The 14,790-nt window shown below is 39.6% G+C and overlaps 1 protein-coding gene across 25 annotated transcripts in view; it reads right to left on the reverse strand.

Moving 5' to 3' along the window:
* Positions 1 to 14,790, reverse strand: part of EPB41L2 (erythrocyte membrane protein band 4.1 like 2) — a 277,512-nt gene that overhangs the window by 204,354 nt on the left and 58,368 nt on the right. For 20 of the 25 annotated variants that reach the window (XM_081250611.1, XM_081250619.1, XM_081250602.1 and 17 more), the window contains exon 2: positions 14,000 to 14,113. The exons of 4 other annotated variants lie outside the window; for them this stretch is intronic. The gene's annotated coding sequence lies outside the window, so the exon portion shown is untranslated. The remainder of the gene's footprint in view (positions 1 to 13,999; positions 14,114 to 14,790) is intronic. One more of the 25 variants, XM_081250622.1, reaches the window with a different exon arrangement.

A 14,790-nucleotide genomic window follows, 5' to 3' on the forward strand; every position in this document is an offset into this window, starting at 1 on the left:
GAACCCTCATTAATTGCTACTAGCGGGAATCTAAAATGGTACAGCAGTTTCAGAAGAGGAGGGGGGAATGAGGTGTGATTGCTTTAAGGGATACAGGGTCTCTTTTGGGGGGATGAAAATATTCTGAGATAGTAGTGATGGTTGCACAATATTTTGAATATAATAAAAACCACTGCTTTGTATACTTTAAAATGGTGAATTTGTTATATCAATTTAATCACTTTTTTAAAAAAAAAGAAAGAAAGAAAGAAACCTTGTACTTTCAGCCCCAGGCAACCACTAATCTATTTTCTGTCTCTATAGACTTCACTATTCTAGACATTTCACATAAATGGAATCATATCATATACAGCCTTTTGTATCTGGATTCTTTCTCTTGGCATACTATTTTCAAGGTTCATCCAAGTTGGGGAATGTATCAGTACTTCATTCCTTTGTATGCCCAAATAGTATTACATTTTATGGCTATAACACATTTCTGTTTATTCATTCATTAATTGATGGGCACTTGTATTGTTTCTAATTTGGGGTTATTATGAATAATGCTGTTGTGAACATTCATGGTACAACTTTTTGTGTGGACATATGATTTCACTTCTCCTGGGCATATACCTAGGAGTAGAATAGCAAGGTTAAATGATAGCTCTGTGTTAAGGTTTTTGAGGAACTACCAGACTGGCTTCCAAAATGGCTACACTATCTGACATTCCCACTTTCAGTGTCCACGGATTCCAATCCCCTGAATGTTTGGCTGCAGCCAAGCAGGATAACCACTAAATGCTGCTTGAAGATAAATTTGGGGGCCCTGGATTGGAAAGGAGAGATAGTAGAAGCACAGACAGTCTAAATGGAAAGCTACATAAAAAGGTTCATGAAGGTGAGGGAAACAGGGAGAAGTTGGTCACAGGGTACAAACTTTCACTTATGAATAAGTTCTGAGAAGCTAGTGTACACCATGATGACTACAGTTAATAATAGTGTGTTGTATACTTGAAATTTGCTAAGACAGTGGGTCTTAGGTATTCTCTCGCCAAAAAAACATAACTGTGAAGTGACGGATGCGTTACTTTGATTTTAGGAATCATTTCACAATGTATACATACATCAAATCATCATGTTGTACACTTTCAATATATTACAATTTTGTCAATTATACCTCAATAAAGCTAAGAGAAAAGCACACTTGTGTGGAAGCAGCAGTAGCAATGATGAATTAAGGACTGATATTTTTAAAAGTTTCAGAGGAAAAAATCCATAGGCATTGATGTCTGAATAGACAATAGATAAAGAAGAGGCACAACTAAAAAATAATGCCAAGCTTTCCAGCTCAAAAGACTGGAAGTTTCAAGATTTTGGAACTTTTAGGGACACTGAGTTTGAAGTGATGATGTGATATCTAAGTTCCTGGAGAGGATTCCAAAAATCAAAGAGACGATGATGGGCTTCCCAGGTGGCGCAGAGGTTGAGAGTCCGCCTGCCGATGCAGGGGACACGGGTTCATGCCCCGGTCCGGGAAGATCCCACATGCCATGGAGGGGCTAGGCTTGTGAGCCATGGCCGCTGAGCCTGCGCGTCCGGAGCCTGTGCTCCGCAACAGGAGAGGCCACAACAGTGAGAGGCCCGCGTACCGCAAAAAAAAAAAAAAAAAAAAAAGGAAGATTTGATGATTTGGGAGAGAATAACCCTACTTCTAGCATTTGTTACTATTATTAATCTTTTACCTTAGTTCCAAACAAGTGACTACTCTTGAAAGTTTTGGTAATACAATAATAGAGAGGGGCTTCCCTGGTGGCACAGTGGTTGAGAGTCCGCCTGCCGATGCAGGGGACGCGGGTTCGTGCCCCGGTTCGGGAAGATCCCACATGCTGTGGAGCGGCTGGGCCCGTGAGCCATGGCCGCTGAGCCTGGCGTCCGGAGCCTGTGCTCCACAAGGGGAGAGGCCACAACAGTGAGAGGCCCACATACAGCCAAAAAAAAAGCTATAAAAAAAAAAAAAAAACATCAATAATAGAGGAAAAAGCATCTTAAGAGCTAGGATTTCCTAAAAAAAAAAAAAAAAAGTACTTTTTGACTGGCAGAGCATCCAAAAGGGCTAAAACTAAATAAAAGTCTGCATAACAAGAATGGAGTTCAAGGAACTATAACAACCAAACATGGTAGATGGAATCTACCTACTCAAGCAGATACAGCATCACCTACATGTGTTTCATGAGGAAATATTCAGAAGGAAGTCTCACTATATCAGATTAATCTACCTAAGGAACATTGGCTACAAACCAGCTCAACAGGGCAAGATAAGTGCTAAGAAAGAAAAGATAGGAAACCCAATATCAGATTATTCAGAAATTATTCATTCATTCAGCAAATAATTAAGAGCCCATTGATTGTCAAACAATTGTGAACACAGATGTGATAACTGCCTTTGTGGAGCTTATAACCTGATGAGGGAGAAAGGCAAAGTAAAGTCAATAGGAGAGGGGGGAGGTATGCCTAACAGGGAGGGGAGGGCCCAGTGGAAGGAAGAACCATAGAAGGAAAGATACCCAGAGGAAGCTATATCTAAATTAAGACCTGAGAGTAGAATATTGCTGGCAACATGCACATAAGTCTAGACATGAGAGAAAACCTGACATAAGAGCAGGGAAACCCAATTAGTAAGTTAAAATCTAGAACAGCAAGAACCTCATAAGGTAAAAGCTACGTCACAAAGTTTGAGCCTCTTCTGAAAAGCAAAATGGCACCATGAAAGGATTTTAAGCAGAAAACTGAAAGGACTTTAAAACTTCTATTCCGACTACAACATGAAGAACAAAAATTTTTTTAAACTAGAGGGGGGAAAAAAAAACCCACGAAGACCAGACAGAACATTACATATTTATCCAGACAAGAAATGATAGCTGTATTAATGTTTAAAAAATAGAATATTAACAAATGGGTAGCCACAGTCTCTGCTCCCTCTCCCCCAAAGAGAATTCTGCCATTGTAATTTCAATTCTGAAAGCAACTTGACTGATTTACTGTGGGATGGGCTCAATTACTAGAGAAAAGAATAGATCCATAAAGAACACAGGAGAGACTCAAACTGTAACTGAGAGAGTTGGTGTTTATTGTTTGGGAGGAGACTGGTTGAAGGGATGGAGTATGAGGGCTGTTTCTAAACTGTGATGAGGAAGAATCAGAAAAATTCATAAAGTGATGAAGAGAATTTTTAAGTTTTGCTGTTATAATGGAACCACTTTTTGGTTTTTCAAGAGAGCAGAGTAAAAACGTAAGTGGTTTGTCAATTCTTTGTCAATGTTGAGACCTGTGCTTCTTTGGCTACCAAAGTTAAAACTGGACCATGAGGGCTTCCCTGGTGGTGCAGTGGTTAAGAATCCACCTGCCAATGCAGGGGACACAGGTTTGCGCCCTGGTCCAGGAAGATCTCATATGCCACGGAGCAACTAAGCCGTGCAACACAACTACTGAGCCTGCGCTCTAAAGCCTGCAAGCCACAAGTACTGAGCCCGTGTGCCACAACTACTGAAGCCCACGTGCCTAGAGCCCATGCTCTGCAACAGGAGAAGCCACTGCAATGAGAAGCCCGTACACTGCAATGAGGAGTGGCCCCCAGGCTTCCCTGGTGGTGCAGTAGTTGAGAGTCTGCCTGCCGATGCAGGGGACACAGATTCGTGCCCCGGTCCAGGAAGACCCCACATGCCGCGGAACGGCTGGTACCGTAAGCCATGGACGCTGAGCCTGAGCGTCCGGAGCCCATGCTCCGCAACGGGAGAGGCCACGACAGTGAGAGGCCCGCGTACTGCAAAAAAAATAAAATAAAAGAGTAGCCCCCGCTCTCCACAACTAGAGAAAGCCCGCGCACAGTCCACGAAGATCCAACACAGCCAAAAATAAATAAATAAATTTATAAAATTAAAAAAAAAAACTGGACCATGAGAGATCTCAGCTTTGTGCAGGTTATGATATCTGAATAGAGAAGGTGTTAGTGAAAGGAATGGATAAATTCAAGAAATATTCAATTGGTAGAATGATAAGAATTTGGCAACACAGGGGAGTCAAGAAAGAGATAAAGAAAGAGCAATTAATTAGGCAGCAATGTCATTCACTGAAATAGTTAACAAAGGAGGAACAGAGGGTTTGAAGACAAATTAATGAGTTAAGTTAAATTAGTTAACAAACAAAGAGGTATAAAGGAATAAGTCAATAGTGAAGATAAAATGGACTCGAAGAAAAATACTCAATCCAGAGGGAAGCAGGAAAAGAAAAAGAAAGAACAGATGGGACAAACAGAAAACAAAGAGCAAAATGGTACCCGACAACAACACCAGCAATTAGATGAAATGTAAATGGCCTAAATGCACCAATTAAAAGAAAGATTGTCAGAGTGGGTAAAAGGAAGACCCAGTTCTACGCTGTGTACAAAAAAAATCTACTTTAAATACAAGGACTGGGAACAAGAGAAATGGCATGAAGAAGCAAAGTGTGATTTGTACAGAATGAATTGTGATGGCAAATCAAAGAAAGAGATGGCCCTAGACAGCAGAAATGAGGTGCTCTGTTTACTATAAGATTAAGGGGGTAAAAAAGTCTAGAAAAAGAATTCATAACACTATAAATAACTGTCGTCCATATACTATGTTAGGGTATAAGTAAATGTCCTGAAGGTGCTTAAAACCTAATTATACATGTAAATTTTTGTTACTAACCTGGATAATCTTGGCTCAAAGTCCATGACGTGGAAACACCAGCAGCTTTGAACCTAAAATATGTGCATTTTAAGGCTGTGGTACTCCTTTCCTACCCTTATTTCCACTTTCCCTTTCTATTAGCTCACCTAGTAGAACGTGCACTTCCATGGCTGTCTTCTTTCACACCTACACAAACCATGCTGGTAGTCATATGGCGGGCGGGGGGGGGGGGGGGGGAGAGAAATTTAATCTGTTACACCAAATATGCATTCACAGGGGCTTTACAGTTTACAAAGCCTTTACCTCTTCCCAATTACATTCATATTTAATAAATTTAAGCTAAGAGACTTTTGACGTGTCTAATTTATCTTTTGTATAATAGAAAGCTCTTACTATTGGGTACCCACATTTTATTTTGCTTGTCTTCATAAATCTAATGCTATAGTAATATTTTTGTTCTTTGACTCTGAAAATGCCTACATGCTTTAAAACATCAATGTCTAATGTTATTTGAACTTCACCATGTATGTACTTCTTTCTACCAAATTTTAAGATTTGAAATTACGGCTAAAAATTATCAATGAACATTTTGAGGGGTGGTGCTAATTACTAGGGGAGGTGGGAACCATATGAAGACCTAATATGCTTAACGTGTTATCTTTGTTTTACTCCTCTTTAGAAAAGGATATTTAGCATTTGCAAGAGAGAAGCATAAAAATATTTTTTCAAGCTTTTATTCTAAGACTGTGAAAAGTTCACATCATGGTTATAATTTGTTTCTCTTGGATCTAAACATACACCCACCCATTGGCTTCAGAAAAATGCTTGGAAAGAAACCCTAGGACAGTTATACTTCCTGGAAATTTCAATTGGGGAAAAAAAAAAAAAAGGATCCCGTCCCTGAAGGGATAGCCAGTAGCAAATGATGCAAATGTTCTTTTGTATTAATACCAATTTGTAAAAACCTATTCTTACACAAGATACATTCATTCATTCAACAAATGTTTCTTGAACAACTATTAAGAAGGTAATTTACAAATGGATTCTCCCTCTCACATACTTGATACATGGTATGATTTTATTAATTATTAAGCAAAATGATTATGAAAATTTTATTTATCCAGTTTTGTGGGGCAATTCCCAGTCCCCAGAATGCTTCTCTCTCCTACTGACTGGCTGCCTCTCCATGTGAACAGTCAGATTCCTAGGGGCAAAGACTGCAATCTTACAACCATATCCCTCAGAGCCCAATACAATACTTGGAATATTGTAAGGTAGCCAAAAGAACATTTGATGAATGAATGAATGGATGGATGAATCATATTCATTAAGTAGTACAAACAAAAACCCCAGTAAAAGAAAAAAATAAACTCAGTACAGGCATCACTCCTGATCCTTTCCTCTCTCTTCATCCAGGCTCACTTTGTTGTCCTTTTCTCTATAGGTATTTCTACTGCTGAAATGACCATTTTTGAATTCTTGGTATCAGTTTGCCTTACTGAGAACTTAACGGCAACGCAGTCTTCTTCCTCATCTTTGAACACCCAGCCTGGTGCACAGTAAGACTGGGCACAAATTTGCCTCATAATAAAGAGCAACAAATACCAAAGACACCTCCTCCAATCAGTATTGCCAAGCTTCAGATTATTATTGTGTAGTAAAAACAAGGTACTGAACTAGTAACAATGAGATTTACTATTAAAATTAAGTTAAATAAATGTTTGATCCTAGTCACTTGTACAATAAATACCACCCAAATCATAGCACCAGATTTTACTGAACAGAAATACACAAGTGCTTACTGGAGTTGGAAGTGTCACCTAGAAGCCATAAATAAAAGAAATATGAAAGGAGGCTTCCTTGGGCAGACACCTTTAACTGAGGGTAAAAATCACCAGCACAAATACCCAGGGAAATCTGGTAATTCTTCAGAAAACCTGGCGTGTAATGTTTCTAAAACACAGATATTTATAATTATGTCTCTTACTTCAAAAAAATAATAGCAATGAAAATTTTTGAAAGGCTTCCAGTGGCTCTGCAGGGAGTACGGAGACCAAACTCCTCAGTATAACTTCCTGGGTTCAGCACCGACTGGCTCCAATCCAGATCTGCAGCTCGTCTTCTGCTTCCCATGCCCTCTCACACACACCCTGAACTCCAGCTATACCAGCCTCCTCAACATGAAATGCTTCCGTGTCCTCATTAATGCTGACTCTCCTCTGTCTAGACTGTCCACTTCCCCTGACTACACTTGAAGAAAAAAAGAAAAAAAAAAAATCCAACCCAAGCTTCCAGGTATAAGGTTAAAAACAGGCAGTTTGTGACCAAACCTAACAATAGCTCTGTTGCTGATTTTTAAACCACAGAACACTCAGAATAAAACTTTGGGGGTGTGGATGGGGATCAAGTTATTTGTGAGTTTATGGTACACACACACTCTCACAAATCACAAGGCTCTGAAAGAGAAGTCTGGTACATGGCAAACCAGCCCAGCAGGGAGTGGCTACCTCTCCAGCCATACCTACTGGCAGAGAAAGCAGGATGCCAAGAATGGCCAAGTCGGACTCAAATGGGCTAAGAGTAATGCAGCCCCTCCTCCAAGATGGCCCTGAGGTCTATGTGACTGATGAAGGCACTCTTCCTCGGGGACAGAACAAGGAGCAGTAAGATCTGATCAGGAATCACACTTCAAGGACGAGCTATGCCCAGAGCAATGCTTATGGCTATGGGACAGGGCAGGGCAGATCACTGTCCAGGGGGAAATCTGAACAATGCAGCTGATCACTGACAAATGATCTAGATGGAAATGAAGCTAGAGGAATAAACATCACCGGTACACCGCGTTCTATGAGACAAGTCACTGCAACTAGATGCAGCAGGTCAAGAGGACTTTGTATGGACTGTGCTTGGGGAGGGCAGGACTGTACCTGCAGCTGACCTATGTAAGGTGATATACACACAAATATACATTATACTTAAATGTATAGAAATGTGTGTGTACATACATATATATTAGACAAAAAGGGTGAAATGTAGCACTCCTAAGTAATCAACTGAGCTGCCACACCTAACTTCCCCCTTTGTCACCATCTCCCTGATCTTTTCCTCCCACCATAGTCAGCCACGCTCTATAAAGAATTTGCCTAGATCTATTCAAGCCATTTGGGTTCAGCCATAATTCAGGTATCTCATATCCTCCTCCTGAATCCCTTTTTATCTCTTCCCATTATCCCCTGTAATTCCATGTTAACTATATATATGAGAACATCTAATTCAATAAATGTTGAATGAACAAACAAAACAGCACAGTTATAACAAGGAAATTTGTTTCTGCCCTCTTACCATCTTAATATTAAAAGTAAATATTCTTCCCATTGGATCCTAGAGTAATAAGAACCAGGCTTGAGGTTCTTCTTGTCTTCTGGAGAAGGACTGGTCTGAATATCCACCAATAGCAGGGGGAGGGTTTCCTCCCACCTCAACCTTTAATTATATAGGAATAACCATGTAAAGAAAGTTTATTTCTGCCGTGGAGTTTATTGTAACAGGATCCGTCCTGTACCAATTGTATATTTATTTTTAAAAGAAACAGATGGAATGGGATGACACAGTGCTTGGTATCACTGTCTAAAACAAGCCCAGCTGATGGCTAGACATATACACACACTGTAATCCCTGTGTACCTCTGCCCCAGACGACAGGAGTCGGGCCACAGCAGAATCAGCTCTTGTTGGAAATCAGTGAGCCAGCTGTCCAGGACAAGCCAGGGCTTATGTGATCAGATCTTTACTTGTTTCAAAGGCTTCTTAACAGTTCTAATATAGACTTATTATGCTTTTATGATCCTGGAAAACATCCAAAATGATTAGCCTATCCTTTTCTGACTCGTATATCTTTAGGCAAAAAATGCACGGACTTTCTACTACCTGAGAACTTTCAAGTGAGTCCATCTAACGCATGAATGCCCTATGGAGTAACATTTCCAAAATTAAGTACTACTACCTTAAGAATTTACAGGACTTCCCTGGTGGCGCAATGGTTAAGAATCTGCCTGCCAACGTAGAGAATGAACTTGAAGACACGGGGAGGGGGAAGGGTAAGCTGGAACTACGTGAGAGAGTGGCATGGACATATATACACTACCAAACATAAAATAGATAGCTAGTGGGAAGCAGCCGCATAGCACAGGGAGATCAGCTTGGTGCTTTCTGACCACCTGAAGGGATGGGATAGGGAGGGTGGGAGGGAGACACAAGAGGGAGGAGATATGGGGATATATGTATATGTATAGCTGATTCACTTTAATATAAAGCAGAAACTAACACACCACTGTAGAGGAATTATACTCCAATAAAGATGTTTAAAAAAAAAAAAAAAAAAGAATCCGCCTGCCAATGCAGGGGACAGGGGGTTCAATCTCTGGTCCGGGAAGATCCCACATGCTGCAGAGCAACTAAGCCCCTGCGCCATAACTACTGAGCCTACGCTCTAGAGCCAGCGAGCCACAACTACTGAAGCCCGCACACCTAGAGCCCATGCTCCACGACAAGAGAAGCCACCACAATGAGAAGCCTGCGCACCGCAACAAAGAGTAGCCCCTGCTCACTGCAACTAGAGGAAGCCCGCGTGCAACAATGAAGACCCAATGCAGCCATAATAAATAAATTTATATTTAAAAAAAAAAGAATTTACAGACACAGACAGAAAAAAAACTTACAGTTACCAAAGGGGAAGGGAGGGAGGAATAAGTTGGGAGTATGGGATTAACAGATGCACACTATCATATATAAAATAGAAAAACAACGAGGATTTACTGGATAGTGCAGAGAACAATCTTCTATATCCTGTAATAAACTATAATGGAAAAGAATTTTTAAAAGAATATAGATATATACATACGTATAACCCAATTACTTTGCTGTACACTTGCAATTAACAATATTGTACATCAACTATACTTCACAATTTTAAAACAAAAGAGTTTAGAGATACATTCACTGTATTTTTCCAAGGGAAAATAAGCAGGTTTAAAAAGATAACGCTGGGGCTCCTCTGGTGGCGCAGTGATTAGACATCTGCCTGCCAATGCAGGGGACATGGGTTCGAGCCCTGGTCTGGGAAGATCCCACATGCCACGGAGCAACTAAGCCCGTGTGCCACAACTACTGAGCCTGCGCTCTAGAGCCCACAAGCCACAACTACTGAAGCCCATGCGCCTAGAGCCTGTGGTCTGCAACTGTGTTCCACAACAAGAGAAGTCACCGCAATGAGAAGCCTGCACACTGCAACGAAGAGTAGCCCCTGCTCACTGCAACTAGAGAAAGCCCACATGCAGCAACAAAGACCCAACGCAGCCAAAAATAAATAAATAAAATTAAAAATTTTTTAAAGAATCATTTAAAAAAAAAAAAAAAGGATAATGCTCTGATTTTACCCCATGTGTAAATTCACAGATAAAACACTGGAAATGCTCAGCCAAAACAGTAACAATGGTTGTTTCTGAATGTGGGCAATGGGAAATTTTGCTTTATTTGTATTTTTCCATATTACCAAGTTTTCTCCACTGAACATATATTATTATAATTAAGAAATATCTTAATAGATTAAAGTCCATTAAAATAAAAAATATGAAGCTTTCTCCCTTTATTTCTATACTCCTTCTTTAGCACTTTTAAAGCAGTGCAAAACAGGATGACTAAGTCCCAGCAAAGTTATAATAAACTGGTCACGTCCATGTGGTATAGATTTACCTAAAACACAGAGGTACATTCAGGCTATACTTCCTTGAGCTTGGCACTATCTACAAGAAATTACTCTAAGAAGCACATGCTTTCAGACACTGTTACATCAGAGGCCTTTTTTTAAAGTTAGATTTTAACTGGATTTAAAAGAATGAAAGGAATTTCCTGGATTTTATCAGGGTAATTTCCCAAAAGATTTTTGCCCCACTTCTTACTACAAGGATTAAAGCCACTTAGCAAATTAGACTGTGTACTTGCCACTTAAAATGCTATTCAGAACATATAAATTAAGAGATCTTTAAAAAGCAGTCCATGTCAGAAGAAGTTGTTTTAACAGTTTCCTATGAAGTTAGTCAAAAAGCATCAAACATCTGAGTGCAGGACGGATCTACTTTCAGACCACACAGCACTATAGACAGGGAACACGTATCTACATTCAATCAGGAAAGAACCTTTCTTTGTTTTATCATCATATGACAAGTATCACTGTCAAGTTTTCACTACAACTTCATTAAAATACCAAGCCATACACACACACAATTTAACACAGCGCAAGGAGGACAGCGACATATTTTTCAGAACTGCAAAATGGCATCTGCAGAATGTCTCAAAGGAATGACAAAGGCACTTCTTTAGCCCAAACAAAGAGAACAATGTTTCCACTAGGACACTACAGGACTATTGTATTTCATGGGGGAAAGGCAGTAAAAATTAACACAAAACAGAGCTGAACGTGTAGAATGACAGTCTGTGGAGAAGAATTAAAAGAAACTATTGAGAATACAAGTTTCACTCATTATAGTACCGAAAAGTAAAAGAGTGCTTAAGGTTTTAAAAGTTGGGTAATTTCAAATTGTAAATCTGAAAAGAAAAATAACTTTAAAATTCGAAATATAAAATTACTTATCAGTTGAATCAACGATGTTAGATTCATAAACACTGTGCATCTATAATTCATTCTGTTTAAAAGATGGCTTATAAACAAGCTATGCCAGCACACTTATCATTTCACTTAACTTCCCAAAGACACTGTATTAGAAATGTACTGTCAATGCCTCCATTTTACAGATAAGGAAATTGAGACTTGTAGATGTAAAATGACTCAGTATAAAATGATTCAGTAACGGGCAGACGTGAGTTTTGATCCCAACTCTTTCACTTATTAGCTATGAGATTCTTCTTTCTTTCCAAGATACCTTTACTTTGAATTTCAAGACTAACAACATCAAATAATGTTCACAAGGATTAAAGACAAACTACTGTCAAAAATGGGACAAGAAATGTCCTAAAATAGCATACTGAAATGGAACTAAATGCTTAATAAATTGGAGGTAGAGAGGAAATCAGGATATACCCACTCCATCAAGTAATGTCTTCAAAACACTGTTATGAGAAGGGCTTAAGAAATGCCTTCAGAAAAAAAAAAAAAAAAAAAAAAAAAAAAACCAGCAAGAGAATGCCAAGAGTCAGGATTAATTACAAAATAAATAACTAAATATATTTGGTGGAGAAGGTTCCTCACTTTTATCTGAAGTGTATGTACTTAGTTATCTTCAGTGGAGAATGCCCTAAAAAACAGTTTGATGATTTTTGTACTGTAGGAAAAAAACGCAGTTATAATTACAAACAGTAGACTCTGATTAAAGTAAGTAAAACCAGTAAATAAATTATCAAAAGGTAAATTTTTTCTCATAAATTTGTTAGCCCTACTCTGAATAGGGCTACCCACCTAATCTTCCTAAACTCCAGTTCTGATCACATCATTCACCTGTTTGGAAAACCTCAGTAACTGCAGGAAAAAAACCCAAAGTCTTCCACCTGACATGCAGGCCCTGGCCAGACCCTCCTTTCTAGCTTTTCTGCTCGGTACTATCCATGATGATTTCTATTGTTGAGGGGGGAAAAGCCAAGAGTCTCCAGGCTCACTCCTCCAGACTCTTCTCAGAAGTGAGCAAACTGAGAAGCATGCCCATCACCACCACCATTGGGCAAAATCCAGTTACCAGCCTATGGCCTTGCCAAAGACTTCCCTGCCATCCTTCTCTCCTCCAGATGCCCACAGCACTCCCTTCCCCGCTTCCAGAGCTCAGCACTTTTCTACAGTACTGGACCTATGCCCACATCTTACCCACCATACTTAACAAGTCTGTCTTACTCATCATCTCTGTATCCCCCAGAGCAAAACACACACCACTTTGTACAAAGCTATGCTTAGTCCATTTGGGTAGAAAGAAATGAGGGTATCAGAAAACACCTTTAAAAACAGAAACTGAGGGCACCTATTTTTCCAAACAATTCCAGGCATCATCATCTTATTTTTCTATTAACCAAGATAGTCACCTTAATGATTCAATAAAGTAAGCCTAATATTAAACTAAACGATACTCTAATGGAATAAACACTATTTTGGCACATTTATAATGAGAAATCTCATGCCATCTTTTAAGATTCATACAAGGAAAATGTGAGGAGTGTAGGACTTACTATCTTCACCTGCATGATTGGTTCTCATGGGTTAAGACTGACCTAAAAGGTTGTTATCTTCAAAAAGGTACTGAATTCTAAGAGAAGCAAGAAGAAAATAGAAATGGCTCTGGAATAAGTCCTATGATAATATGTTTTGGGATATACAGTCCTCCTGAATCATGTAAGTTTAGGTCTGGGAGGTGCCTGAAAAAATAATGTAGCCAATCCTTTGTATCACAAACACCAAAGAATCTAAGAAATTCTAAACTGAGCTAAGTGACTGAGGGATTTTTTTTTTTAAAGAATATTGTAAGAAAAGGCAGCAACCTAACCTCCTGGCCAGGTATTTCTCATTTGCATGAACTTATTATATCAACCAGGTGATGAGCTCATGTTTCTGAATGAATTTGCCCCTCAGCGTTTTCTCAAATGCAGCTCATTTTTCCAAAACACACTTTCCTCTTGGTTTTTCTTTCCCCAATGCACCTCGTACTGTGGAGCTTCCAATTCCCCACAGGCTTAAAAACAGTAAAAAAAAAAAAAAAAAGTAGACTAGTGGCTACCTTTTTTTTTTTTTTTTTAACTACAGGCATTGTCATAATCTCTCCTTCATGCAAAGTATCTATCAGATGGAAGTATGGAAGATCTTCCTTTCACCGCTCAAGGTGGCACAGAAAACGAGGGCAGAAAGCAGGAACAAGGAAAAAGTGAAGGGGTACCTGCGCAAGAAAGCAGCAGCCGTGGCTATCAGACCAAAGCCATAAGACAAGAAACGCACCATTTTATTCTTCTGGAACACTTAAATATATTGTGTAACAGTCACAAAGAACTTTTAGGACATACGTATATAAACACAATATAAGCTTATCTTCCAGAAAAGCCAACCAACCCAAATACCAAAATCTCGACCGTATCTCAACCAGCTCTGCGGCTGGTGCCTCACTGGTAGTCATCCTCTACTTACCTCTGCTGCATAACAGGGCCCTGTGAGATAGAATTCAGGGATATTCATTCCGTCTTAGGAGAATGACACTGTAAATAACTTAAATACCACTGCCTCTCATGTGTTCAAAACAGAGCATCTAAAGAAAAACACCGACTCACATTTACCAGGAATGGATTCACTGGGTAATCACCGGAGCTCCTCGGAACTCACACGTGTAGCCCAGCTCTGCGATCACTGCTACCACCTTGCTCGCTGGCACGATCCAAGGACGCCTGGATTAAGATAAACGCCTTAAGTAGCAGTGCTGACACAATTCAGTTCCTAACGCTTATGTCAGAAGCGGCCCAGCCCCGGGTCAGGAAATAATACGACTGATACTAGAACCCAATGGTAAACATAAATATCTTTAGGAGGTAGTGTTCCTTTTCCAATCGTAAAATTGATTCCCGAATTATTTTACTCTTTTCACTGAACCAAACAGAAACAGGTAGAAAATAATTCCAAAGAGCTGGAAAGTACGCAGAGCCATTATTACTTAAATATAATGAATTTAAAAAGACTTCGCAAGAGAAATAAGATCACACTCTAGCAACACGAGACTTCTTTAAGGAAAAAGAAGACACTTGTGCGTGCACACACATCATACAAGTGTACTTGGTCCCTGAGTGATGTGGGTGCTGCCCTGCGCTGCCAGCTCCTAGAATTGGTCTCCTTTTGCATCCCATGTTCTATGTCCTAACACTTCTCCACAGTGAGCAAGTTGGGTGATGGGGAGGCCTCCACACCTATTCTAAGGCAAGCAGCTTAGAGACAGGAAAAAAAGGAGTTGATCAAAAAGGAGATTCTTTATACTACACTGAACAAACTTTTTGGAATAAATTAAGCACAGCATCATAAGAAACGCAGAGCAATGCCAGAAAAAAAGAAAGAAACAGAATTTTCTTAATTC

Source organism: Mesoplodon bidens (genome assembly GCF_964165515.1).
Source record: "Mesoplodon bidens genome assembly, chromosome: 12".
Taxonomy (NCBI): Eukaryota; Metazoa; Chordata; class Mammalia; order Artiodactyla; family Ziphiidae; genus Mesoplodon; species Mesoplodon bidens.